Source organism: Gopherus flavomarginatus, chromosome 4 (genome assembly GCF_025201925.1).
Source record: "Gopherus flavomarginatus isolate rGopFla2 chromosome 4, rGopFla2.mat.asm, whole genome shotgun sequence".
Classification (NCBI taxonomy): Eukaryota; Metazoa; Chordata; order Testudines; family Testudinidae; genus Gopherus; species Gopherus flavomarginatus.
Window position 1 is genome coordinate 159594271 of NC_066620.1, and position 27715 is coordinate 159621985.

Genomic DNA, 27715 nt, shown 5'->3' on the forward strand with positions numbered 1-27715 from the left:
GGCAGAGGATGGACCAAGTATGTGTTCTGGATCATTGTCTTATTCAGGGCTCTAGGAATGGTGTCAACACTAATAATAGACACATCATGCAAGTGAAAAATGTCCCATAGACAATAGCTGAAAAAACTGAAACAAAAGGTTTATATTGAACATATTGAACAGCGCGAGGATAATATGGGATGCAGATCTTTGACAGCGCTTCTAGTAACTTAAATCTAGAGTGAGTGGAACTAAGGTGCTCTCCTAATAGATTAAGATTCCAATGATCACAAAGGAAACAAATGGTGAGTGCTTTCAATGCCATGAGAAGCACAGCAGGTATTTAATGTTTCCATTTGTACCTACTAACTGTGAGCAGGGCCAGCTTTAGCAAGTGCAGGGCCTAATTCGTACTCACCTGGCGGCGGACCGGGTCTTTGATGGCACTTCAGAAGCGGGTCCTTCACTCGCTCTGGGTCTTCAGCCGCACTCAAGGACCCACCACCAAAATGCCGCCAAAGACCCAGAGTGAGTGAAGGACCCGTTGCCAAAATGCCGCCGAAGACCTGGAGTGCCACTGGGTGAGTAAAAATTGAAAAGGCGCCAGCACGGGGCCCTCGTAGGCATGGGGCTCGATTTGGGGGAATCAGGCGAATCAGCCTAAAGCCAACCCTGTCTGTGAGCAAATGTTTTCCAGTTATGCTGGGGAATATAGAGTTGGTTTCTCTCTCATGGACTCTTCCCCCATAGTCTAAAGCAATTGGTATGTGGAATTTACTTCATTTGGATCAGCAATAGAACACAGACATGCAACTATCTGGTATACAGATGTTCTGTTCTGTATTTGCCTGTGAGCCAGTACTAGCCCACATTTGGTCACAACTGTTATTGAGATGGAGAGAGGAGTCCATATGCACTCACTCCATTAATGGTCTGCCTCCTTTCTGCTGCCAGAGTCTCCATTATGACTTTTCTCCCATACTCCTAATCACTCTCACTTTCTGTAGCCTCCTCCAAGATGTGCATTGTTACTGTCTGTGTTAGAGACACATAGGTAGTATTACTTATAGCAAAACCGTTAGGTAGGTTCCTGTATAAATAACGGAGAGATACTGGCTTGACACACATTTAAGAGTGTGATGACACTCTGATAAGTATACACAGGCTCAAGCTTTGATTAATGTTCCTTCTTTACATTGCACTCAGGACAGTCATGTGCTCCTGATTCTGTGGATCCACGATGACAGACCATGGATAATGATGTATGAAATTAAAAGCCACTGGCCATTCATACAGACAGTACTGCAATCACTGCTGTTCTGTGCTATTTGTTGTGTACACAGGACACAATGTCCAATTTCATTTAAAGGCAAACAGGTAATAAAGCGGAGCAACTCCTTTTCCACGGGAACAATATTTTTGTGTTTTTAAAGTTGTTTTTTCTGTTTTTACTCTGCAATGTGCCCTCCTGCAACCACCAACAGTGAATAGCAAGCACTTCAAGGATATATGAGTATCTACTTTCCTTTTCTACAGATACCCCTGCTGCATTATTACCACTTTGTTAAACCAGAGATAAAATGAAACTGTTTCCAGAAGTGTTGGGATATCACTGAGGATTCAAGTCACAATGGGCTGGGCATAGTTAAACAACTCGTGTGAACATACCCTGGTGGAATTTTGGTTCAGTGAGGTTTTTCTTTATTTCCACTCTCCACACTTCTCCACATTGGAGACACTTACCATGAGACAAGCAAAACCAAAACAACCCTCTATACACACACACACAAAAAATACCCCACCAAACCCAAGCTACCACTCCTAGCATTTCAGTTAGTGCTTAGGCATTCATTTTGTGATGGGCTGAGGACTCATTCATCTTCATGGGACTATCGCCATGCCTAAAGGTATGCCTGTGGTTAGGGGCTTTGCTAGGTTCGGACCACAGTGCTATGATCAAGACCTAGCTGAGGAGGATGGACCCCTACCTAAAGTACTTCCAGAAAAGTCTGGTACCTCTGAAACTGAGGTATCTGGCAAATGGATCCAATTTCACTCATTGTTGCAGTTAAACCTGTTGAAACCTAATCTAAATTGAGTCACTGGGTCTATCTAAAGGAGTCAGTAATGATATCCTTGGGTCTACTGAACTGGTGTTACAACCTGTAGGAGTTTCCCCTCCCCACACCTTGCAGTAAACTTCTATAGTGTGGACAAGCCTAAAGATTAGCAAAATTAGATTCCGAAATAAGAAGAAACTTTTGCCAAGCCAATACTCCTCCAGGACACAGTCCTTTGAATTGTTTTAAAATACCAAACTGTCAGGGCTGTGATGTAGGTGGCTGGCTGGAACTAAGGGTCAGAGTTGAACCAAGTGTCTGAGTTGGAGTCTAACACCAGGAGCAAGTGTCAGGAAAGCAGGAACCAGGAGTCAGGCAAGAAGGAAGGGTCCAACATAGCAGCCAGGTAGAGCCTTGTTGTGTGGACAACTTCCTGTGCCTCTCTTTAGGAAGCCCTGATCAATCATAGCTCATGATGTTCCTTCAATCAGGCCTATGGAAACCTTCTGTGATATAACTTCAGGTTTCACGGTCTCTCCTACTTAGTTCATTAGTAGCAAGTCACTGGGTAGGAGCAGGGTGGTTACAGTCAACTGTAACCAATGTAATATACGCCATCATATGCCAGCAATGCCCCTCTGCTATGTACATTGGCCAAACTGGACAGTCTCTACGGAAAAGGATAAATGGACACAAATCAGATATTAGGAATGGCAATATACAGAAACCTGTAGGAGAACACTTCAACCTCCCTGGCCATACTATAGCAGACCTTAAGGTGGCCATCCTGCAGCAAAAAAAACTTCAGAATCAGACTTCAAAGAGAAACTGCTGAGCTTCAGTTCATCTGCAAATTTGACACCATCAGCTCAGGATTAAACAAAGACTGTGAATGGCTAGCCAACTACAGAACCAGTTTCTCCTCCCTTGGTTTTCACACCTCAACTGCTAGAAGAGGGCCTCATCCTCCCTGACTGAACTAACCTCATTATCTCTAGCTTGCTTGCATATATATACCTGTCCCTGGAAATTTCCACTACATGCATCTGACAAAGTAGGTATTCACCTACGAAAGCTCATGCTCCAAAACCTCTGTTAGTCTATAAGGTGCCACAAGATTCTTTGCTGCTTTTACAGATCCAGACTAACACGGCTACCCCTCTGATACTTTACAGTCAACTGGGAACCCTGCAGACCCAGGTTCAAGAACTGTAGGGTCATGACACCAACCACTGAGTAAGAACCCATCTCAGTCTTGAGCCCCCAATTTTAGAACTACCAGACTTTCTAAAGTCCTCCAGCCAATCTCTAATTAGAATGTTGGCAAGTGTATTAAGCTTCTAATAATAGAAATTAGCTACAATAATTCATGAGGCTCTAAACTTCAGCTCACTGTTACATTTTATTCCTATAATTTATCCTATCTTTTGCTGGTTTCAATTAGGCAATTAGAACACTTATATATTTGCTCACTGCAGTGAAGAATGACAGCAGGACTGTAAACTGCCAAAATCAAGGGGGAAAATGCTTAAGCAATACTTTTAAAACACAGAAGCCATCAGCAAAACTGCCAGAGAAGTAATGTTGAACTAGTGCATAATCTTTATGGAAAAACAAACTTGAGATCAAACGTTGTTGCCATAAATGAAATATGGAACAGAGCTGGGTGAATTTTTTTGGCTGAACAGCAATTTCCCTGAAATACTCAGTTTTGGGCAACCAAAACTATTTGAGAATTGCATTCACAGTCCTCAAATAGTTTCAGCCAAATAAAAAATGAGAATAAGGCTACACACAAAGGTATATCTACACTGCAGCCACAGGTGTGATCTGTAGCTTGCGTTGATTTACCCACGCTAGCTCACTAAAAATGACAGTAAGCGGAAGCCCTCCTAATGCCCCTTGCTCCATACTCATTTGTGAAACCAGCCTTGTGGTCCTGTCCACTAGATTATCCTGTGCAGCTAGATCCTCTCCTTAAGGCAAGAGATACAGTGCCAGACAGCTGGCAGATGAGGAAAAAAAGAGTTGGTTCAGAGAAGCAAGCAAGTGCCAAACATTGGGTTCAGTCTGGGCACAGACTCTGCAGTAAGGCAAATGGAGCCATGTTTATTTATAGAAGACCGGGGTGAGGGTGGTGGAAGGGAATGAAAATCAAGCAACAGTTTGATAACAATAAAACTAAAATAGCATACAAATGCTTTTCCTTTATATCATTCAGAGAAACACCTGAATATCCATTACTCAGAGGACAATTATTCATACTGCTCAAAATGGAGAATCAATCCTAACCACTTCACAGATAGATTACATAACCACACTTAAAAGTGGCAATTCTTCAACAAAAAAACCCTTCAAAAATAGACTTCAGTGAGAAACTGCAGAACTGGAATTAATTTGCAAACTGGACACCATCAAATTAGGCCTGAACAAAGATTGGGAGTGGATGGGTCACTACAAAAAGTAAATTCCCCTCTGTTGATACTCACACCTTCTTGTCAACTGTTGGAAATGAGCGATGTCCACCTTTATTGTATTGGCCTCGTTAGCACTACAAAAGTAATTTTCCCTCCTTTGGTATTCACCTCTTCTCAGGGGCGGCTCCAGGTACCAGCACACCAAGTGTGTGCCTGGGGCGGCAAGCCGGGGGGGTGCTCTGCTAGTCGCCACAAGGGCGGCAGGCAGGTTGCCTTTGGCGGCATGCCTGCGAAGGGTCTGCTGGTCCCGTGGCTTCGGCGGACCTCCTGCAGGCATGCCGCCGAATCCGCGGGACTGGGGACCTCCCACAGGCAAGCCGCCAAAGGCAGCCTACCCAGAGCCACCCCTGCCCCTCCTTTTCAACTGTTGGGAATAGGCCACCTCCACCTTAATTGAATTGGCTTTGTTAGCACTGACCCCCCACTTGGTAAGGCAACTCCCATCTTTTCATGTGTTGTAATATTTATACCTGCTTACTGTATTTTTCACTCCATGCATCTGATGAAGTGGGTATTAGCCTACAAAAGCTTATGCCCAAATAAATGTGTTAGTCTGTAAGGTGCCACAAGGACTCCTCGTTGTTATAACCATTTATTGTATATCCAACAAATGCCATCAGCCCATGGTACATGGATCAGCATATTCTCACATTCCATTAACCTGAGTGGACATTCCTCAGAGTACTACTACAGGGAAACGAGACAGTAAGGAAGGGGTTAACTAGGATTCTTCTATGAAGAGGCTTTTAACTAAATCTGTCAGATGCTTCTTAAGAAGTTCAGTTTAATTTGGTGCTTTCTTTTGATGTGTTAGGGATGAAGCAGAGGGATAGCTATGCAGAAAATGCCAGCTAGCTTGGCATTTGAGAAAAGTAAAATGCATATTTTATTATATATACACACAATATATTGTTATTTGTGGCTGGTTTTTATTTCTAATTCAACCAGGGGTTTGTTTTGCTGGGATTGTTTTTGCTCACAGTTTTTACGATCTGACTTCCTTTGTTGGGGCCAGGGAAGGAGTAAAAGTGACAGTGGTTAATGTACCGGCCAGTGTTTTACACTCATGTTTCCTGTGATACCAGTCCTGGGCTAGTGCCATGTTGCAGCTGGAAAAGTGCACTGCCTTGTAGATCTCCTCATATAAGCCTCAACTGTCACTTTCTCTCAGCCAGTGTCACTGAAAGTAAACCAATCCTGGCAGAAGATCACAAACTGCACTTAAGCAAAAATTGTTCTTTGTGCTTCCATTTTCCACAGTTCTGGCCAAGAAAAGGGTTTTGTGAACGCTTCTTTCCTCCTCCTCCAATTTTCTCCTCTTTTTTCCCCTTATTTCTTCAGCGCTATTATGTTCATTCTATTTCCTTTCCCCAGCCTCACTCTGGATCATCTGATTTCACTCATATGCTGCCATGCCTCAGATGCCCCTATTGGTTTTCCTCCAATAGTTACGATACCCATTAAGTCCCATCTATCTATAATCTTTTCTCTTACCCCTTTCTTACTAGTTACATTGATTTACTGTTATATATTATCAGAACTCAGTATTATCTGTACTGTTTACAGTCTCTGGATACTCAGCTTACATTATCCCACTTGTTTTATTTTTAACATGAAACATTAAAAAATGCTGGCTTATATTTGAGTCCTTTATCATATTTTCCTGTGTATAACCAACTCACAGCTAGTACTGTACCCCCTGGTTAAAGTTACATTTTCTACCCAGCATAGAAAGAACAGAAGACATATGTTTCCATGACTACAACATCCATATATTTAATTCAAAATTTACGATTCATTTGGTTTGAAAAATAAAAAAGCAGAAGATATCTAAAATCACGCTGAATTGATCTACAGCTACACTATACCATATCTAGTTATAGCACTAAATCCAAATCGTTCATCTTATTATTTTGTTGAATTTAGTGATGATAGCAATAAAACCCTTTCCTCATCCCCTTTGACCTCTGAAATCTGGATTATTTATTCCATAGTAACCTAATGTTGTACTCTATTCACACACACTTCAAATTCCCACAGAAATTCTCTTAATTTTAAAAGCTCCAGTCACGTAGGCCTCCACAAGTGAGCCTCTTTAATTTCAGTGAGGACAACTGGAAAAGATTAAGTAAATCCAGCTGTGTGAAGGTATTCTTCAGGAAAGCTTGAATCTCATCGTGAAGAATGAAATGTATAATTCTAAGACGTATTGTTCAGTTACTTATAAAGCTTTTTATCAATGGGATAGTATTTTCTTCTTACGCCATGGGAACAAGTTAAACTTTGCTTTCAGAGACACTAGTGTAACTCCATTGAGTTCACAGATACGGAGTGTAAACAAGAGTAGAATTTGGCCTTGGACTTTGACTGGTCAATTTTCTTTTCTAATACAACAAAAAGCTCATCTCAGTGTCCAAAATGATATCCTGAAAATTGTATAATAATTCTGTGGAGGAATAAGGATCTGAAAAGGCAGGACCAGCACCAGTATGCCATCAACTTCAGCAGTGCTATAAAAATTAAACTCCGAGGCCAAGAACTATCATGATGTGATGCTTTAAATAGATTAAACTGAAAACTATTAAGGATACCCGTTAAAAAAATAACACTCTAGTAACCTTCATATACACCATGGCTCTGAGGGTCACTATAATCAATTCTCCCATAGCAGAGTATGCATATGTAACATTTCACAAGGAAAAATGAAAAGTCCATACTAACAACCTCACAAAGATTTTAGAAATACATAATAATAAATAAAGGAGAAAGGAAGAAATCCAGCTATGGAAACAAAATATGCATTAATTAGTTATATTTTAACATTTTCTTTCATAACCAGTTTAGTTTTGGAATGGCAGGATTAGTTACTGGGCATTCTGCATAAAAGAAACACGTACAGCATCAACCATCATCCACCAAGGTGGTTGGAAATGGCATGCTTTACAGACAGTAATTGATTAAGCCAGCCACTCTGTGAAATAAGTAGGTACCCATAGATCCATTTTACAGATGAGGAAATAAAAGTACTTGCTCAAGGTGACACAGAAGATTTTGGTACAGATAGCTATAGAATCAATCAGTTTTCCTGACTTCTAGCCCTGTGTCCTAATCACAAGAACATTCTTCCTTCCAGATAATGCATGAATAATAGTTTATCTGGGATTAATAGCTTATTAAGGCACAGTCAAACACAGGTAGAATGCCATCATGTTGGAAACGTTACTATAGGTTCTTTAGCTGGACTGTCCTTCTCTGAGCAGACATTTCAACAGCATTGTACAATGACAATTACACTAATCTATTGTGGACTACAGCACTGCTTCCCTGTAGACTTTTCTTTGACATTACTTTTGAGGTGAAAGGCGAAACAGCTAAGAAGAAGGAGGAAGGCGACTAATGAATGGATCATTAAATAAGAGTATGGAGTTCAAAAACAGAAACTTGCTCTTGAGACTCTTGAAAATACTCCACTTAACACTTAAAACACACTGCACTGTTGTTGCTTGATTGACATATAGAGAAGTTTAACTTTATTGTGAAATGTACAACAGATTGTACAATGTATTGTTAATAACTTAGCAGCCGGAGTTTCTGCTACTTTGACATTTTCCTTCCTGTTAAAGCAAGAATAATAAAGCACAAGTCTAATTCCTTTCAACAAGTGGTCTCATATCCCATGAAGCCATATTCTCAGTGACATCCTTATACATTACACATCAAAGGCAGTAGCTAACTTCACATTGTGCCTATCATTTCATATAAAACAACAAACTGAACAAAGATGCATGCTCAGCTGCAACCTATTTAGCAGAGTCTTCAAGCATTTCTCTGTCTCAAAGACCGATTATTTTCTCAAACAACTGAAAGCAGAGACACTTATTTGTATAATTATATGAAATTTATTTTTGACTTCTTTAAAATAAGCCTCCCCTTTACACAAAGATCTGATAAAGATCACACAACACAATCAAATATTATCTTTCTTTGGCTTGATTGGGAACCTACGGTGTTATCGGCAAAGAGTGAGAAAGCATGTAGTGATTATGAGAGCTAGTGGTGAAATAGCTCTTTCAATATTTTATCAATAAATTGGTTTTATGATTTACTCTTTGAAGAAAATGAACAGCAACGTGAAAAATTAAACAACCATGTCTGAGACTCATAGAACAGTCTTAGGTCAGAGCACTGCCTTAAATCTCTGTCCAAAAACTGCATTAATTCATTGCAACTGAAGCTTTCAGCACAACTGCCAGCATAGCAACATGAAAAATACCAAGGTGAAATAAGTGGTACGGCCACACTGTTCCTCAGTATTCCTCAAACATGAAACGTCCTAGAAGAATAAACTAGGATTCATACTAAAATATTATTAATCTAATTCCCCTTCCCTTCCCCACTCCCTCAGCATCTCTAATTACTATTTATTCTATTTTCACTATTTGTATTTATAACAGAAGTACAAACATTTGCTGGTCAAGGGCTATACTAGGAATGTGCCAGGAGCCTGAAGACCAAGAAACTGTCCTGTATTTGCTCGTACTTGTCTCTTAGGGCTTGCTACTACTTCTATTGGAGCCAGTGGCAGAACTCCCATTGATTTCAATGGGAGCTGTATCAGGCTCATAGGGCTTGTGTACATGTGAACACTAGGGAAAGTTATGCTGAATGAAATAACGGCATGAATGTAAAGTGCATTAGTTAAACTGCACTATACCCCAGTGTGGAAGCTTTCATTCAGAAGTAAAATGGCATTAGTTTGCTTAGCTTAGGGTAGGTCAACACATAAAAGTTAGGTCAACATAGCTGTGTTGGTCAGGGGCATGAAAAAACCGAACCCTTGACCGACAAAGCTATGCTGACCTAACACCCAGTGCAGATGCAGCTATGTAGATAGAAGAATGCTTGCAATGACATAACTAAGTTTGTTCGGGGAGAGGTGTTCCTACACTGATGGAAAAACCCACGTCTTCAGTGTAAGCTGTGTCTATACTAGGGGTTATGCCACCGTAACTATGCTGATACAGCTATGCTGGTAAAGTCTCTGTAGCATAGACACAGACTTAGCAGCCTAACTCATGTACTTTAATTTCACACTTTCAGTTAATATGGCTTAACTTTTCTGACTGTCCCCTTGTAGACAAGCCGTCAGAGAAGTTGTCTGTTGTTTGAATTCACCAAAAATAAAACCTGATTTCAATTAACTCCCTCTTCATCCTGTCAGCACTGAGGATATGTCTTCACTACAAAATTATGTGGACCTAAGTAACGTTGACATACAGCCATTGCAGAAACTAAATTGATTTTGAATGTCCACACTAGGCTCCTTGTGTCAGCCGTGCACATCCTCACCGCGATTTAACTGTCAGTGTGCGGCATTGTGGGATGGATTCTGAAAGCCAGCAACAATCGATATAAGCAATGCAATGCCTACACTGACACTGCGTTGATCTAACTACGTCAGCCTAAGTGCTATGCCTCTCATGGAGGTGGAGTTATTAAGTCAGCATAGCGGGAGTGACATTTTAGGGCTTAGCTACACTTGCAGATATAGAGTGCTGGGAGTTAAACCAGCCTTCGGAGAGCACAGCAGGGAAAATGCTGCCACGTGTTTATGCTGTCAGCTGCAAGCATAGTGGCATGGCCACATTAGCAGCTCTTGCAATGCCACAGAGAGCAGTACATTTGTGGTAGTTATCCCAGTGTGCAAGTGGCTGCAGCGTGCTTTTCAAATGGGGGGAGAGAGGGGAGTGTGTTGTGTGTATGCAGCAGGAGAGACAGTGCATAGTTATACTGGCAAAAACTCTCTCGTGCAGAGAAGGCCTAAATATAACAGAGGATTAAAATACCTTTTAAAAATATAAGGGCCAGAATTTGGCATTTCAACCCATAGCAGCAGGGAGTGGAAGGAGTTCCACAGCAGTTGCTCCAGGCAGTTGCTAAGGTGGTAGGCACAGTGCTTCTAGGACTGTAGGGGAAGGATGCACAGAAGCAGCAAATATTGAATCATTTTCAAAAGGTGCATTGCTTGCTCCCACTTGCTCTAATCTGCAGGGTGCTAGTAGAAGCAGGCAAAGTTCAACCCCTTCCCCTCAGCCACATCTACTTTGAAATGCAGAGCACTTCTGGCCACACAAACCTCAGGAAGCACAAATATTTTGGCTCTCCACCTCTTCATCCCAATCCCTACTCACGCTACAGCACAGCCTCAATGTTAGCTTAAATCTTTCTTAAAAAAATAAAGAAAAAGATTGTGCCTGTCACAGTTCAGGACAACTTCATCTGTATTCCCCCTCCATGGTTTTTTGAAGGCACCCTTCTATGCTCCCAGCTGTCATATTTTTGTATCTCTACCTCCTAACCAGGGTTTTTCCAGGCTGTGCAATTCCCTACCTATGTGTTTTTCCCAGCAAGCTAGACTGCCTAAACAGGCCAGCATCTGTGCTTTGCTTTCTCTTTGAAGTTTTATGAACAGCATAATTGCCAGCAGTTATAAGTCATCACATAGCCCTTTACCAGTAAGTACATTTATTCCCTAAGTGAAAGCATTACAGAGAAAACATAAAAACAATAAATGCTCCTACATGCATGCTAAAAGCTTACCAGAAGTCACCTGTCAGTCTTATGTGGCCTCAGGAGGCCAAAGTCCTTCCAACCCTTCCCAGGAAGGATTGAGGCCACCCTTGAACAGAAGGTTCTGTCTGTTTGTTTGATCACAAATAAGACCCTGAATCAGTTTAGACTCAGGCTATTTATTCAAAAGTTGTTTCTTCATCTGTTGGTCTCTGGAGAATCCAGTTTGAATGAGTATAGGCGAACCTCTCTCCAAGTGGTGGTAACTATCTGGAGGTGTTACAACCTGAGTGAATTTGCCTAATCACCCCTCACTGTTCCTAATTCCTAGAGGAGCTGTGGTCACCCTCCTCCACGGAATTACATACAATCTCTAGCTTAGAATGATACCTAAATTCAATATAGTAAGATCTCCCAAAAGACATCACAGGAAATTGCCATATTTGTCACAGTGCATCCAGGCAATTATTGCTCTGTTGCCAACATTCCTGCCTTGAAGTGTTTTGGCTGAGCTCCGCACACCCAGTGCAGAGGCTGATAGTTGGTGGAAGGCAGACAGATGGAAAACCCTACTGAACACCGAAGACTCCTTAGCCTATGGGACGAATGGAAGCAAAATACCCACAGTTCATGACACATAGGCATTTACTATTCACTGGGTCAATTTTCAGTTACCATTCCATTCCATTTGACATGCTTTTAAAGTAGTTTCTGATAATTACCAGAACTTTTACAATGTGCACTACATTATTTTCTTGTCATAAGAATGTAAGAATGGCCATACTGGGTCAGACCAAAGGTCCATCCAGCCCAGTATCCTGTCTACCAACAGTGGCCAATGCCAAGTGCCCCAGAGGGAGTGAACCTAACAGGTAATGATCAAGTGATCTCTCTCCTGCCATCCATGTCCACCCTCTGACCAACAGAGGCTAGGGACACCATTCCTTACCCATCCTGGTCAACAGCCATGAATGGACTTAATCTCCATTAATTTTATAGTCCTAGCCCTCACAACTTCCTCAGGCAAGGAGTTTCACAGGCTGACTGTGCACTGTGTGAAGAACTTCCTTTTATTTGTTTTAAACCTGCTGCCCATTAATTTCATTTGGTGGATCCTAGTTCTTATATTATGGGAACAAGTAAGTAACTCACTAGATTAAAACTCTAGTTTTAATTTGCTACACAAAAAAAAAATTCAACATTTCTGAAAAATGCCCATAAGCCACAGGACAGCAAATATGTTTTTAAAAACATATATAATGTTTTACAAAGGAGGCATTTGCTGTTATATTAATGTAGCCTCGCCTCAAATATGCCACTCATACAGCTTTGCATTTAAACCAAATACATAGCCCTTTGCTACAGCATTTGGGTTTCTCTTTCAAATAACTGATGAAACTGTTACCATTACTGTAACATATCAGTTAATGCATAGTCTTTCTGATGTTTTTTGTTTTCTAAAAGGTGTTTAATTGAATTATGTAGGATGCTGAAAATTACAAACAGAAGAGAACTGAGACAAACATGCGAGCTATAGGCTGAGATGAGAAAGGAACTTGTGGGCTAGAAGGGAGGAGGATGGGGGAAGAAGCTGGCTTGAGCCTGAGGCAAAAGCTGATTGGAATGGATGATGGGAGGTGGAATGGTGTTCTGACCCATTCATGCACATTGAGCTCTGATTCTCCAGCACAGGATTACAGTTGCCAGGTCAGAAGTTTGAATAGCATGAGTTATCTTTTGGCAGCTCCTATTCCTCAGCCCCAGCTGTGATTGTAGAAATTTTTTTGGTTTGATTTGTCTTATTGCTTGTTTTGTCTCCTGCAGTGTCATCTTCCTCATGGTCCCTCATATTACCTCGTCATCTCTCTCATTCTCACTCATTACTTGCTCTGTTGAAAGTCATAGGCCTCTCTATTCCAGTAGTCTCTTAATCACTGTTTTCACACATACAGAATACTCTTCCTTCCCTTATCATTCCCTACCTCTGTTCTAGTAATATTTCCTTGTCTCTTCCCCCGTGCTCATTTACAGCAACAAACACTTCCACAATAGGGTATCAACTGGCCTCATAGATTCAGAGATTCTGTACATTCCAAGGCCAGAAGGGACCACTGTGATCATCTAGCCTGATGTCCTGTAAAACACAGCTCATAGAACTTCCCTAAAATAATTCCTAGAGCATATCTTTTTGAAAAACATTCAATCTGGATTTAAAAATGGTCACCAATGGAGAATCTACCACTGCCCTTGGTAAACTGTTCCAAAGGTAAAATTACCCTCACTGTCAAAAATTTACATCTTATTTCCAGGCTGAATTTGTCTAGTTTCAACTTCAGTGGAAGCCCCTCCAATTTATCAACAGCCTTCTTGGATTGTGGGCACCAGAACCGGACACAGTATTCCAGCTGTGGTTGCACCAGTGCCAAATACAGAAGTAAAATAACCTCTCTATTCCTACTGTTTATGCATCCCAGGATCTCCGTTTTTTTTGGCCTTTTTTTGGCCACAGCAGGACACTCATGGTCATCTGATTATCAATCACAACCCACAAATCTTTTTCACAGTCACTGATTTCCATCTTACCAAGCAATCCAGATCACTCTGATTCAGTGACCTGTTTTCTTCATTATTTACCACTCTTCCGACTGTTGTGTCATCTGCAAACTTTATCAGTGATTACTTTATGTTTTCTTCCAGGTCATTGGTAAAAGAGTTAAATAGCCTAGGGACAAGAACTGGTCCCCGTGGAATCCCACTAAAGACAATTCCCCACTTATAATTACATTTTGAGACCTATCAGTTAGCCAATTTTTATCCATTAATGTGTGCCACGTGAAATCTATATCATTCTAGTTTTTAATAAAAATATTATGTGGTACAAGTCAAAAGCCTTACAGAAGTCTAAGTATTTTATGTCAACACTACTATCTTTATCAACCGAACTTGTAAATTAATACAAATATCTAGTTAGTTTGACAGGATCTATTTTCTAGAAACCCATGTTGATTTGCATTAATTACATTATCTTCCTTTAGTTCTTTATTTATCGAGTCTCATATCAACCCTCCATTATCTTTCCAGAGACTGATATCAGGCTGACAAGCTTGCAATTACCCTTGTCACCCTGTTTACGTTTTTACAATTGGCACATTAGCTTTTTTCTAGTTGTCTGAATTTTCCCAGCCCTCTAAGACTTATTGAAAATCAACATTAATGGTCCAGTATTGCTCGTCAGCCAGTTCTTTAAAAACTCTTGCATATAAATTATCTCAGAGTTTCTTAAACTGGGGTCGCTGCTTGTGTAGGGAAAGCCTCTGGGGGGACAGGCTGGTTTGTTTACCTGCCCCGTCTGCAGGTCCGGCCGATCACGGCTCCCACTGGCTGCGGTTCACTGCTGCAGGCCAATAGGGGCTTCTGGAAGCAGCGGCCAGTAAGTCCCTCGGCCCGTGCTGCTTCCAGCAGCTCCCATTGGCCTGGAGCAGCGAACCGCAGCCAGTGGGAGCCGCAATCAGCCAGACCTGCAGACGGGGCAGGTAAACAAAATGGCCCGGCCCCCCCAGGGCTTTTCCTACACAAGCGGTGACCTCAGTTTGAGAAACACTGAGTTATCTGGATCTGCTGATTTTCAAATGTCTAACTTTAGTAGCTCTTGTTTAATATCCTCCAGAGATGCTGTTGCAATGGAAAGAGTGCTATCATTACTATATTAGCTGTTTTTCTCTAAATACAAAACAGAAATATTTATTGACCATGTCTGCCTTTTCTGCATTATTATTGATAATTCTACCATTTACATCTGTAATAGATCAATACCATTGTCAGGATTCTTTTATTTCTAATACATTTTAAAAACTCCTTCTTCTTGTCCTTAGCTCTTCTGGCCATAGAGTTCTCCTGTGACCCTTCATTTTCCTTTTCAAATGTCTACAATTCCTAATTTCTGATTTATATTAACTACTATCAACTGCCCCTTTCTTCCATTTGTTAAACATTATTTTTAATTTTTTTATAGCTACCTTCATTCCTCTCCAAACCAGGTTAGTTTTTTAACCAGCAAAGTGTTCTTCTTCAACTGTTTGACTGTGAATTTTTGGGCATCTACTCAGTTTCTTAAATGATTACCAATTATCATTCATATCTTTCTGATTAAATTCTTCTTCCCAGCTGATGTGGCTCAGAATGGTTTTAGCTTTGTGAAAATGTTCTGTCATCTCTTCTGTCTAAACTTTTTGCTTTATTAGGTTTTAATTTTTATCCATCACTAGGAGTGGCTGTTCACAAAACATCTTCTTAAAGGAAACAGTTTATCTTGCAAATATTTCTTATTAAAATGTACCACCACTGCACAGCTGAGGTCAAAACTATATTCCTATTAAACACAGGGACTTGCAAACCCTGTTGTAAACTGTCCAAAAAGTCATTTCTACCCCCAATGTTTCATATGCTGCATGTCATCCTGCTGTAGAATTTTTCTGGGAAGTGTGGGAAAAATAATCAGAAATCTCATCCTACTATTACGGAATTTAAAAAAGATCAATGTCAATGACTTTTTCAAACTTTTCTGAAAGTTTTCTTGGCTCATTATACTTCCATAACAGCTTGGCCTACAGGTTTTTTTTGTGTGGGTGCTGAGGAGAAGAACTTTTCAGTATTTCTGATGGGCTAACTGAGGAATTATGAAGAACTTGGGGATCCATCACTTTCAGTGAGGTAGGCATGGAGAAGTTAACTAAGAGGTCATTAGAGCAGAGATATAAAGAAGTCAGAAAGGAAACTGGGTTAGGAAGCACAGAGGAATTGGAACCACAAGATTCTTATATAATAACTATTGTTCCGTCCCCCCTAGCTGAAGCAAGACAAACTCTGTTTGCTGTTTTGTTCTTTACAAGAAAAAGTCTTCCCAGAGGTGCATGTACTTGAAGTGGCAAGCTGAAATATGTGTTTCTTTTTCTTTGTTTTTTACCCTTTTTGGTTACCTGAAGCTGTCCTGTGCCACATCTATACGCAACTGTATGTACATCTATACACAGCCACATTTCACCTTATTTTAGAACTTGCCGTGGACTCCATGCTCCTGGGCTGAAATGCAGGACAAGGGGTAGGACGGTACCGAGAAGAAATGCACAAGGGCAAGAGTTTTGAACACCACGCACATATACACAACTGGTGAAATAATGCAGTATCTTCTATGTTACAGAATTTTTGTACTGTTCACTGCCCTTTTATCAAGGATCTCTTATACATGCACTTTGCAGATTCCAGCCCTCTGTGACAACCAATGATTAAGAATGTGTTTACAATACATCTTTGCTTACTCATTTACATCCCTTAAGTAGAACTATTCCACAACACAAAAAACAAGCAAATCAGAAACAAGATTTCAAAAATATACATTAAACATTCAACACAAATAAAAGTGTGACTCTGTGGATAGAAACAGATTAATCCAATAGGGGGAACTGACTCTGTAATAGTGAATCCATAATTTATGGGCAGTTGTGTGGTGGTATTTTGTGTTGTCTCTGAGAGTGTCACCTGATGACAGACAGTCTAGTTTCCTAGACACCATTATATTTGGCTCTTCTGTTTATTTCGAAGGAATTTGCGTCCTCGGTCTATTTAAAAATGAGGCCATCTGTGACTTCTGCGGGAAAGTACAGGCTGTTTTAAAGGGTGTTTCCTGATGCCCAAAATCGGTCCTGCTGCCAAATATGCAAACTAGCCTTGAAACCACCTACATTCCATTCACATGGCTAAACTCTTTTTGTAAACAAAACTCTTGTGTAGTGCGTACATGTATCTGAAGTGTCACTGATCTTTTAAACATTTAAATTGGGCTATAAGGAGAGCAGAAGTAGCAAATATATATTTCAAGAGCATTATTTTTAATGGACTGGGACATTGTCATTAAAAATGTCTCATTGGCACAAACCCATCCAAACCCTGTGGGCATGTATTTGGGTGCCTAGCCTGAGCTGCTGTCCAGACTGCCACAGCTACCCTACTATTTTTAGCGCACTTGCTCAATGAGAGATAGCACAAGTATGTCCCCTCAAGCTGGGAATCACACACCCTCCCTGGCTCCAAGTGTAGACATACTCTCAGTGCTTACTACAATGGGGCCTGAACTCTGATTGGGACCTTTGGCCACTACTGCACACAAAACAATTGAGAATAATTAAAAAAGACCACATCTATTTGCATAAATTCTCTTACACTTGGGAGGTTCTACAATTCTCAGCCATGGAGAAGAGTTTTCTTTTTGGGATAAGGGTAGAAAAAAATAGTAACCAGGAAAAGTTGACCTGACTTCTAGATAGCTCAAATCTGTCATGTAGCCAGAGCCCCTTGCCTTCAGAAGTTTACTAGCTGCAAGGCTTCTATGTCTTGATAGATTAGGCCCTATCCTACAAACAGTTGTTACTATCATACTGTAATAAAACCCATGGTTAATTCTAACTTCATGGATATCACTATGCTGAACACAATGGCTATTCAGAACTTCACAGTGGCAGCAGAGATCAAACTCAGATCCTCCTGTGCTATAAGGCCTCTATCACTTACCCTACAGGTAATGAGAATCTCTTTCAGCAGTTAGCCATATATGGCCTATGACACAGAGTTGATCCATTATTCAGGAGAGACAGTGGGATACACACATAATAGTCATTTTATTACAGCACAGTATCAAATACACATATGAAGCCCTTGAAATTATGCTTGAACATTTTACCTGACCTGCAACAGTAAAAGCCCACACACCACAGAAAGCACACAACCTGACTGGTGTACTGAGGAAAGACAGAATTGCCTCAGTGTGTGTTAAAATAATCAGAAAATTGAATCTTGATTACATTTTATTATTGTCTTTCATTAATTTAAAACTTTGCTTTACACACCCATTTGTCTTCTAACATATCTATCCCCTCTTGCCTACCTATTATGTTTTATTTATGGCTAGTAGCCAGCTTTCATATGGTCTATCACCAATACTGCTTTCATCACTGACTGCCAGGAGAGAATTTTTGTTTTGGAAAAATTGGAAGTGTCCAAATTTTCTATCTATAGTGGAATTCATATTTGTTTGTTTGTTTTGATACTTTGATAAGAAAGGCTCTGAATTTCTCAGTTAGAGCTTAGCCATGGTGCATTTATTAACTTAAACAAGTGTTTCTCAAACCGGGGTCGCCGCTTGTGTAAAGAAAGCCCCTGGCAGATCGGGCCGGGCCGGTTTGTTTACCTGCCCCGTCCGCAGGTCTGGCCGATTGTGGCTCCCACTGGCCGCTGTTCGCCACTGCAGGCCAATGGGGGCTGCTGGAAGCAGCGTGGACCAAGGAAATTACTGGCTGCCGCTTCCAGCAGCCCCCATTGGCCTGCAGCGGCGAATAGCGGCCAGTGGGAGTAGTGATCAACCAGACCTGCGGATGGGGCAGGTAAATAAACCGGCCCGGCCCGCCAGGGGCTTCCCCTACACAAGCGGCGACCCCAGTTTGAGAAACACTGACTTAAACTAAAGAAAAAAGCATCTTTTTAAAAACACAGAGACAATAATATACGGGAATTCCTGACAAGTGTGAGGATTAAAACTTTCATTGTTGTGGGCAGTGTTGTTGTAGCTGTGTTGGTCCCAGGATATTAGAGAGACAAGGAGGTAAGGTAATATGTTTTATTGGGCCAACTTCTGTTGGTAAGAGAGACAAGCTTTTAAGATTACCCAGAGCTCTTCGGTTCAGTGTAAGCTTATTCAAGACCTGAAAAAGAGCGCTGTGTAAGTTTGAAAGCTTGTCTTTCTCACCAACAGAAGTTGGTCCAAAAAAGATATTACCTCACTCACCTTGTCTCTATGATTAAAATCTCTCATTCTGATGATTAAATAAACCAGTGGTCCCCAACCTTTTTGTCTGGCGGGTGCTAGACGAAGAACTGTGGTGGCGGTTTAGCATCCGCCGAAATGTCACCGAAATTCGGCGGCATTTCGTCAGCGACGCCTCTCGTTGACGTCGCTTTGTCGGCGGCAAGCAGCGTCATTGAGAGGCGTTGCCACTGAAATGCTGCCGAATTTCGGCGGATGCTCGACCGTCAGCCAGGACGCAGGCGCATTTAGATGCACCGCGTTGGGAACCCCTGAAATAAACCATCAAGGAACCTTAATTTTAGACCCTCTCAGTGAGATTCATTCGGAACAACTCCACTGACTTCTGACTCCAATGGAGTTATATCAGATGTGTTCCCTAGTGTCTATCAGATGCATAAATATTACTGAATGAAAACTGAAGTACACTGTAAAATATCCCTACTTTTTTGGTTTATGCTGTTCTCTCTTCAGATTTTTTACAATGTATTGTACATTTTCATTAGGTTCTACACTTACATGCTCAGTGATACTAAAAACAGCTTTAATCAGTAGAGATATAATTGTCAAAGCTGATGTCAGAACTGTGAGATTTTATTTTAATTGCACAAGGAAAGAGATGATCTGAGTTTTTCAGGTTCATTTAAATGTAATGAGCTAACATTGGTACTCATATTAAAATCTCTGGAAATGTAATTAAATACTCAAATGACTACTAACATGATTAAAAAGAAAATGCAAGAAGGTTATTACTAAGCCTATTAAAGCCATTGCATGTGCTGTCCTTCTCAATAATAAATCACATCTGATTTCTGGAAGCAGAATTACCACGTAAGCAGTTCTACTATTTCCCTGTGCAGTGGGAAAAAAACACTGGAATGGGGTTTCCATATAGATATAAATCTGAGTTTTTATTTTTCAATAGATATATCTATATCACCTAGTCAATTGTTTCTGTTGCATATTCAATATTGATTACAACAAAGAGCAGCCTTTATAATAGACACAGCCCAATTAAATAATCATATCTGCTTATGAACAGAATATGGATTGGCAGGCACAAAAGTGATATCTGAAACGTAGGACTTAGCTTTCTTACTAATAATACTTTTAAAATCCCTTAATTGGAGGAGACTGTGATATGAAAACTATTACTGACCCTTTATAATATTATTTCAAATAACCAGATCAATGCATTTATCTAACTCCATGACTATTAATATCATGAAACTGATTCTTTTTCACTTTACATTCATTCTATACAATACACAGGTACAGTAGACAGCACTAGGGTTGCCAACTTTCTACTCACACAAAACCAAACACTCTTGCAATGCCCCCTGTCCTGCCCCTCCTCTGAGGCCCCACTTCTTCTATGAGGCACCGCCCCTGTGCACTCTATCCTCCCTCCGTCGCTTGCTCTCCCCACCCTCACTCACTTGCTCATTTTCACCAAGCTGGCTCAGAAAGTTGTGGTGTGGAAGGAGGTGAGAGGTTTAGGGTGTAGGAGGGTACTCCAGACTTGGACCAAGGGGTTTGGAGGGGGATCAGGGCCGGGGCATGGAAGGGATGAGGGCTCTAGACTAAGGCTGGGGATAAGAGGTTTAGGATGTAGGAGGGGGATCAGGGCTGGGGCAGGGGATTGGGGCATGGGAGGGGGTCAGCAGTGCAGGCTTTAGGTGGCACCTACCTCAAGCAGCTCCTGGAAGCAGCGGCATGTCCCTCCTCCTGCTCCTGCACGGATGCATGGCCAGGCAGCTCCGCGAGCTGCCCTGTCCACAGGCACCGCCCCACAGCTCCCACTGGCTATGGTTCCTGGCCAATAGGAGCTGCGGAGCTGGTGCTTGGGGTGGGGGCAGTGCGCGGAGACCCCTGGCTGCCCCTACACCTAGGAGCCAGAGGGGAGCCACATGGAGCCAGAGAGGCAGGGAGCCTGTCTTAGTCCCACTGTGTCGCTTACCAGACTTTTAACGATCCGGTTAGCAGTACTGACAGGAGCCGCCAGGGTCCCTTTTTGACTGGGCATTCCAGTCAAAAACTGGACACCTGGCAAATCTAGACAGTACAGTAAAAAACTAATGCAAGAATACAGTCTATAGTCAATGTTTTATAACATATATTTTTATTTATGAGATGGGCTCAAATCTGATCTCTAGATCCAACAGCACCCTAACTTTGAAAAAGTTTGGATCCAAACCTGAACTTTGACACTTGGCTCTACCACTGCTATGAAGGGGCACAGGTCCTGTGCCCACTGAATTCAATGGTGTTTTGACATTGATATCATTGGGTACAAAATCAAGCCTAAGTAGTGTACTGAGTTTGAATAAAAACAGAGGCCAGGATCTCTGTGCCAGTGGCTTGCCGGTTCTGTTTTGCTCACTGCAATCCAGGGTTGTTGTCCCAGAACAAAAGGTCTTTTATTGTCACCTCTTCTAGAACCTTCTGAGAACGAGTCCCTCCCCACAAAGTTTTGTATAGATAAACAACTTCAATAGTCACGCTCAAGATGGAGAGTTTGACAGGGTGAATACAAACAATATATCAACCCCACATTTTTAACAGTCTAATAAGGAGCTATATGCAATGGTGTGGGATATGCAGTACTGAATTAATCCCTGTAAAGGCATTATTTCTTTATCAATGATTTTTATAAATAAAATAGGCCTGAATCAAACTGAAAGACCCAAGTATGACTGAGCTCTGAAGTGTTCAAAATCCAGTTCTAGTTCCGAATGTTGCTCCTGGAACCCATCTCTATTTATTAGCACATTTCACTGTAATAAATATACCCAGTGCTGTCTTACATTGATACAGCACACCTCTCATCCAGAAGGATTCTACACCACTTCACAAATCATACAGGAATCACTTCACCCACGACTGGTGTGCAGCTAACTTTGCAGTGGAATGCAGGCAGCTGGATAATAGCAGGAAGCAGCACTTCACAAAAGTTGAGGGCAGGACGTGAAAGAGATATCAAGTATTTTGTCTGTGAATATTTGCAGTGACAAGACACCTTGCGAGAGTTTCACATTTGTGACCCATTAGGACAGAAGGTTAATGTTTTATGTGTCAAACTGACTCTTAGTAGTATTGTCTGAAAGGCCTCACAGGAAAAAAAAAAAAGGTGTTAATATAAATGAACTGATTCTTACTTCAAATAATTTATGACAATAAACAGTATATTCAGTGGCTCCATTAATAAAATTCAGGTCTTTGCCAGACTCCTAAGTCCTGACCTCATTACTGTTGATAATAATTACTATCTACTTAACAAAAAACCATGAAGTGACCTTTACTTCAGCTGCTTATAAATCACAGATGTTTATTTTGCTCCATAAAAAATGTTAATCACCATTTCTTCACCTCTAGTCTAAGAATCTATACTAGGGCAACACGGGAGCAATGAAGCTGTGTTTATTGGAAGCTGCAAGTTAAGTTAGTGCATAAAAAAGAAATGTCAGGGTAATTGTCTTTCTGATAACACAATAACAAGCATTTCTCCTCCAGGGAAGCCCTTTACATCAAATCCTCACAAATTCTTGCCACAGTCCATACACACTTTCCCTGATGTGACTCCAGACCTACAGAGGACTATCGATGAACTCCTCAATGCCAACTGACTAAGGCTCGGTGATGCCTCCAACCCTTTCAGCACAAGAAAGAGACCTTGTACACGGGCTCTGTAGCCCTGTGTCGTAGAAGGATATAGTGTAGTATCAGTCACCATGCTGGCAAAAGTAATCATTTGACATTTCTAGTTCTATGTATTTATTGAACTCTTCAGCTACTATTATTTCAAAATTAAATTATTTTCCATCTTGGGAAAGATCCTCACCACATACATTATCATTATGACTATATGCCTAGTCCAGAAGCCCCAGTCACTGCAGCAGTTGACGGGGGACTGTGTTAGGTTAATGTTTGCTACTTACAACCAAGCCCCTTGCTTATTAAACAGAAGAACCAGACACATGCACACACACGCATACACTTACTCAGAGGAGAAAAATAATTTTTAAAGAGGCATATGTTGTGTAATGTTCAGCAACCAAATTCCCCACCAGGACTTCGGAATAACCAAGAAGAGACCGTCCCAAGTGAACCAATCCCAGGTTGTAGACTGAGCCCATTGAATGCTGAGGCAGTGCTTTGGGAGACTGGGCAGTGCTGAGTGGATAGTCATAGAATTCAGACATGATTAATTAAATCGGTAAATATGCACCTCACTATAAAATTTCAGTGATTTAAGGAACTTCCTGGTAATTGTGAACATCAGATATTACAGCATGCCCTGAGGAAAGTAGAAGAAACAAAAAACACCTGTTTGTGAAGGAATGTGATGTAACCAGTTATTTGAATTAGCTGTCCAAGACAACTACTACCTGCATCCACACAGGTTAAAGGCAAGAAAGAGTGGTAGTGGTTTATACTGAACATGGAGGTAACTAATGAATCCTGGTAAGGATATATTTCTGAAAAGGGTTTTGCCAAGTGAAGTGTGCTGAACTGAAGTAGAAAAACATGAAGGTGAACTTTGCTATCCTGGGATTATAATAAACTTTATAGGTATACATGACTAAATATGACAGCCTGACACATCAGCTTCTAAACTGCCAATAGAAGTTTCTAGTCTCTCATCATCTACCATAGCTCGCAATGTAACTGGGTCCAAATGTGGCACAGCCAGTGCTCTGCCTACATGATAGGAATTATATCTGCTATATGAAGTTAATATTTAAAAATCTATATGGTTTTGCATTTAAACAACTAGTCTGTAAAAAGGACAAGCTTCATTTTTATGGTAATGAGACAGTGTTTTCCTTGAGGTATTCAAGGAACACACACTCTGGAGTTTTTAAGCTCACCACTGAAAGTAAAAACTATGAGGAGTCCTTGTGGCACCTTAGAGACTACCAAATTTATTTGGGCACAAGCTTTTGTGAGCTAGAACCCACTTCATCGGATGCATGGAGTGGAAAATACAGGAGCAGGTGTAAATACATGAATAGGTGGGAGTTGCCTTACTGAGTGTGAGATCAGGCTACGTCTTCACTACCCGCCGTATCGGCAGGTAGCAATCGATTTCTCAGGGATCAATATATCGCGTCTCATCTAGACGCGTTATATCGATCCCCGAATGAGCTCCTGTCGACTTCAGAACTCCACCAATGGGAACGGTGGTAGCGGAGTCAACAGGGGGAGCCACGGACATCGATCCCATGCCGTGAGGACGGTAAGTAATTCGATCTAAGATACTTTGACTTCAGCTATGTTATTCACGTAGCTGAAGTTGCGTATCTTAGATTGATCCCCTCCCCTAGTGTAGACCAGCCCTCAGTCTAACAAGACCATTCAATTAACAGCAGGATACCAAGAGAGGAAAAATAACTTTTGTAGTGGTAATGAGAGTGGCCCATTTCAAACAGTTGACAAGAATGTGCGAGTAACGGTAGGGGGAAATTAGTATGGGGACCCCAGACGGTAGGGGCTGGGAGACGGAACCCCAGACCAGCAGTAGGCTGAGTGGGGCTGGTGGCTGGGACCCCGTCTGGCAGGGGCCAGTGAAGGGAACCCCAGACTGGCAGAGGGCTGAGCCACTCAGCCCCCGTTGCCAGCCTGGGGTCCCAGCCGCTGGTCCGCTCAGCCCACTGCTGCTCTGGGGTTCCGTCCACCGGCCCCTGTAAATGTAAAATGTATTACTGACACGCAATACCTTAAATTACTTTGAATAAATGAAGACTTGGCACGCCACTTCTGAAAGGCTGCCGAATCCTGTTATACACCATTGCAACTCTGTTAAATTCACCTGACTTACATCAGATCAGATTCAGGCTCAATCTGTTTACATGCACACAACTTTTATTTTTATGCTTTTCTCTTTCTTTTCTTCCCTTTCAATCTATAAACTTTGCTTTTATTTATGGTAACTGGAATTGCATGTGCTGATTTATTGTGGTTAAGGGTTAACCATTGTGGGTACCTCAGAGAAATAAACTGAGGGAACAAAACTGCAATGGCTTGAACTTTGGGGTTTTACAACCTACCTCTTCAATAGTGCTGTCAGTTGGGTGAGGCACATGGACAGCCAAGCTGACCTGACACTAGTCAGGCTTACAATGTGTCACTGGCCTTTATAATGTGTCTGACAAAGATTCAAAAAGGCGTGAATAAGAAAACAGCAAATGAGAAATCTTGGAGTAATGTGAGGGTTCATTTCTTTAACATAAAGGACATTTTTTTAAACCTCAACTTCATGCATCAGCAATAAATTATCAATTTACAGTAATGTGTGTCATGGGTAGATTCTGCTAATATGAATGACATATCTTGCAATGACTCATGGCTGAGAGATGTGCTACTAAGAGAGACACAGGGCAGAGATTTAAAAATAATTTGAAAGCACAACAATAAAAGCAAGAAATGATCTACTGGGATTTTACGTTTACAGACTATGCGTAAACATGTCTTAGGTTAGAAATGAAATAAGTTTGATTCTATGGGACACCCAAATCAATCAACACAGCTGACAGTCTATGAGCAGAGGATGTACTATGCTTGAATAAATTTGTGGGTTTCTGTAATCAGGTATATTTAGAAGCATTATGTGAGAAAAATACATTTGTGAATTTACTTTATAGCTCATGGGTGAACTGCCTGCTGGTGCTCAAAGTCCCTGCTTTCATTATACAGTTATTTAAATGTAAGTGAACACTAAAGATTGAGAGATTTACTATGTTTATTAAAGAAAAAATGTCTCAGATCAGAACCTACTTCATTAAAAAAAAGAAAAAAAAAAAAAAAAAAGAAAAAGACAAGTACACATCCATTCTGCAATTTCTGCTACCAGTTTGAAAATTAAGGTATCAGAGTACATACAAATGAAGAGACTATCTAATCACAATTCTGGACACAGCTCCTATTTTAGAACAGGACTTAAATTTCAAGGGAATTTAAGGAAATGCAGCTGCCTTATTTTTAACAAAGTTATTAGTGAAGAGGAAAGATGGTCCAAAGAGGAATTGTGATCTGGTGGTTAAGGTCCTGGACTGGGACCCTAGAGAGTGGTTTAATTTCCTGGTTATGACAATTTACACTTACTGCTGAGCCTTCTCTCTCTCTGCCTCAGCTCCTCAAAAAGAAAATGGGGATAAAATCTTCTTTGCACACCAGGATAATGTGAGGTTAAAGTCCTTGACGTTTGTGAAGTGTTCAGATATTATGGTAATGGGGGTTAGATGGTTAATAAAAAAAGAAAAAAGACACTAAGAAGGGAAGGGAGTTTCCCCGTGCAAAATATCTGTCATTCAAAATATGAGAAAAGTCCACATAGAGCCATACTTAATTGTGCTTCTAGAAAGATCCACATTTAGTGGCATATTCTTATTAGTATGATCACAAAATGAGCCAATATTCCTGCTTACTATGAAAAACATCCTAGTCTCCTTCTCCCTGCCCTCTCCTTTATAACTACCCCCATCCCTGTTTCTTTCATCGACATGTTGTGTAGCATAATGGTCAGATTACTTGTTTGTACAGAGCCTAGCACAGCGAGGCTATGATCTTTGATGAAGGCAAATAAATAGCTTAATAAATAATATAATAATATAATAGAAAAATTGTAGAAGGCTGAATATCTGTAAACTTCTCCCCTACACTTAGTATATTTCCTAGCACACAGTTGGGCCCCACAACTTGCAAACTAAATTATTCTTTTACAATTCAGTTAAACAAATCAGGAAGTTATTCTCAAAAATACAGTGTGCACCCTGCTAATATCCCACATGGGAAACCTTTCTGGCAACAATTTCAGAACCAAGTGTCCATCATCGGATGAAGCTGCAACCACAGGCAGTATTCAAGACATGGACATACCATGGATTTATATAGAGGCAATATGATATTTTCGCTCGTTATCTATCCCTTTCTCAATGATACCCAACATTTTGTTTGCTTTTTTGACTACCGGGAACAGAATGTTGGGAATCATCAAGAAAGGGATAGATTAACCTGGCTAACTCTCAACAGCAACACAGACTGAACAAAGATGTCTGGAAGCAACATATGTGGCAGTGAAATAATTATTTTTTCTCAACACCTTAACGTAGGTGAGGACCACAAGTGAATGAAAGAACAAGTGCAGGTTACAAACAATCTTATTGTCTGGCAGCCTGAGAAAACCAAACCACTTTATGAACAAGTTTACTTACTGACCATTCAACAAGCTGATGATGTGTATTTTAAACTCCTGGCTACACTGATGGACTGGACCAGGTGGAAACTTTCAAACCCCTATTGCAATGTGAAAGACAGACTCTCAAAGTAAGTGGCAATGTGAGGCAGTGAGCCCTGAAACGGAGAGTCTATAGGATGTCATTTCTCCCACACCATCTCTAATGTTATCTCCTTCCCTTCCCCATCGTTCCTTTCTTTCTTCCTTCATCTCCTCATTAATATTCCCTCCCCCACCCCTATCTTTCCTTCCTCTCTCCATTGGGGACAGTGGCTGCACTCATTATGCAAAGATAACGGGAGGAAGAGGAGCACAGAGGAAGCACTCAGAGCAAGCACTGGAAACACAGCATCAGCCAGTTAACCCAATATTTGCAGCAGGAGCACGAGAAGTAAATTGTATATCAAATGCAGTCACCTGGGATTAGCATACAGTAGCTGCAACAGGCAAACATCACTAGCCATAATACAGTCTGAAATATGGAATATTTTATACAATAGGCGACAGTTGAGAGGTATACTTAGCATAGGTTTTGCTGCTA

The 27715-nt window shown here is 41.0% G+C and overlaps 1 protein-coding gene across 1 annotated transcript in view; it reads right to left on the reverse strand.

Moving 5' to 3' along the window:
* KCNQ5 (potassium voltage-gated channel subfamily Q member 5) overlaps window positions 1-27715 on the reverse strand; it is a 508649-nt gene that overhangs the window by 208742 nt on the left and 272192 nt on the right. The window lies entirely within an intron of this gene.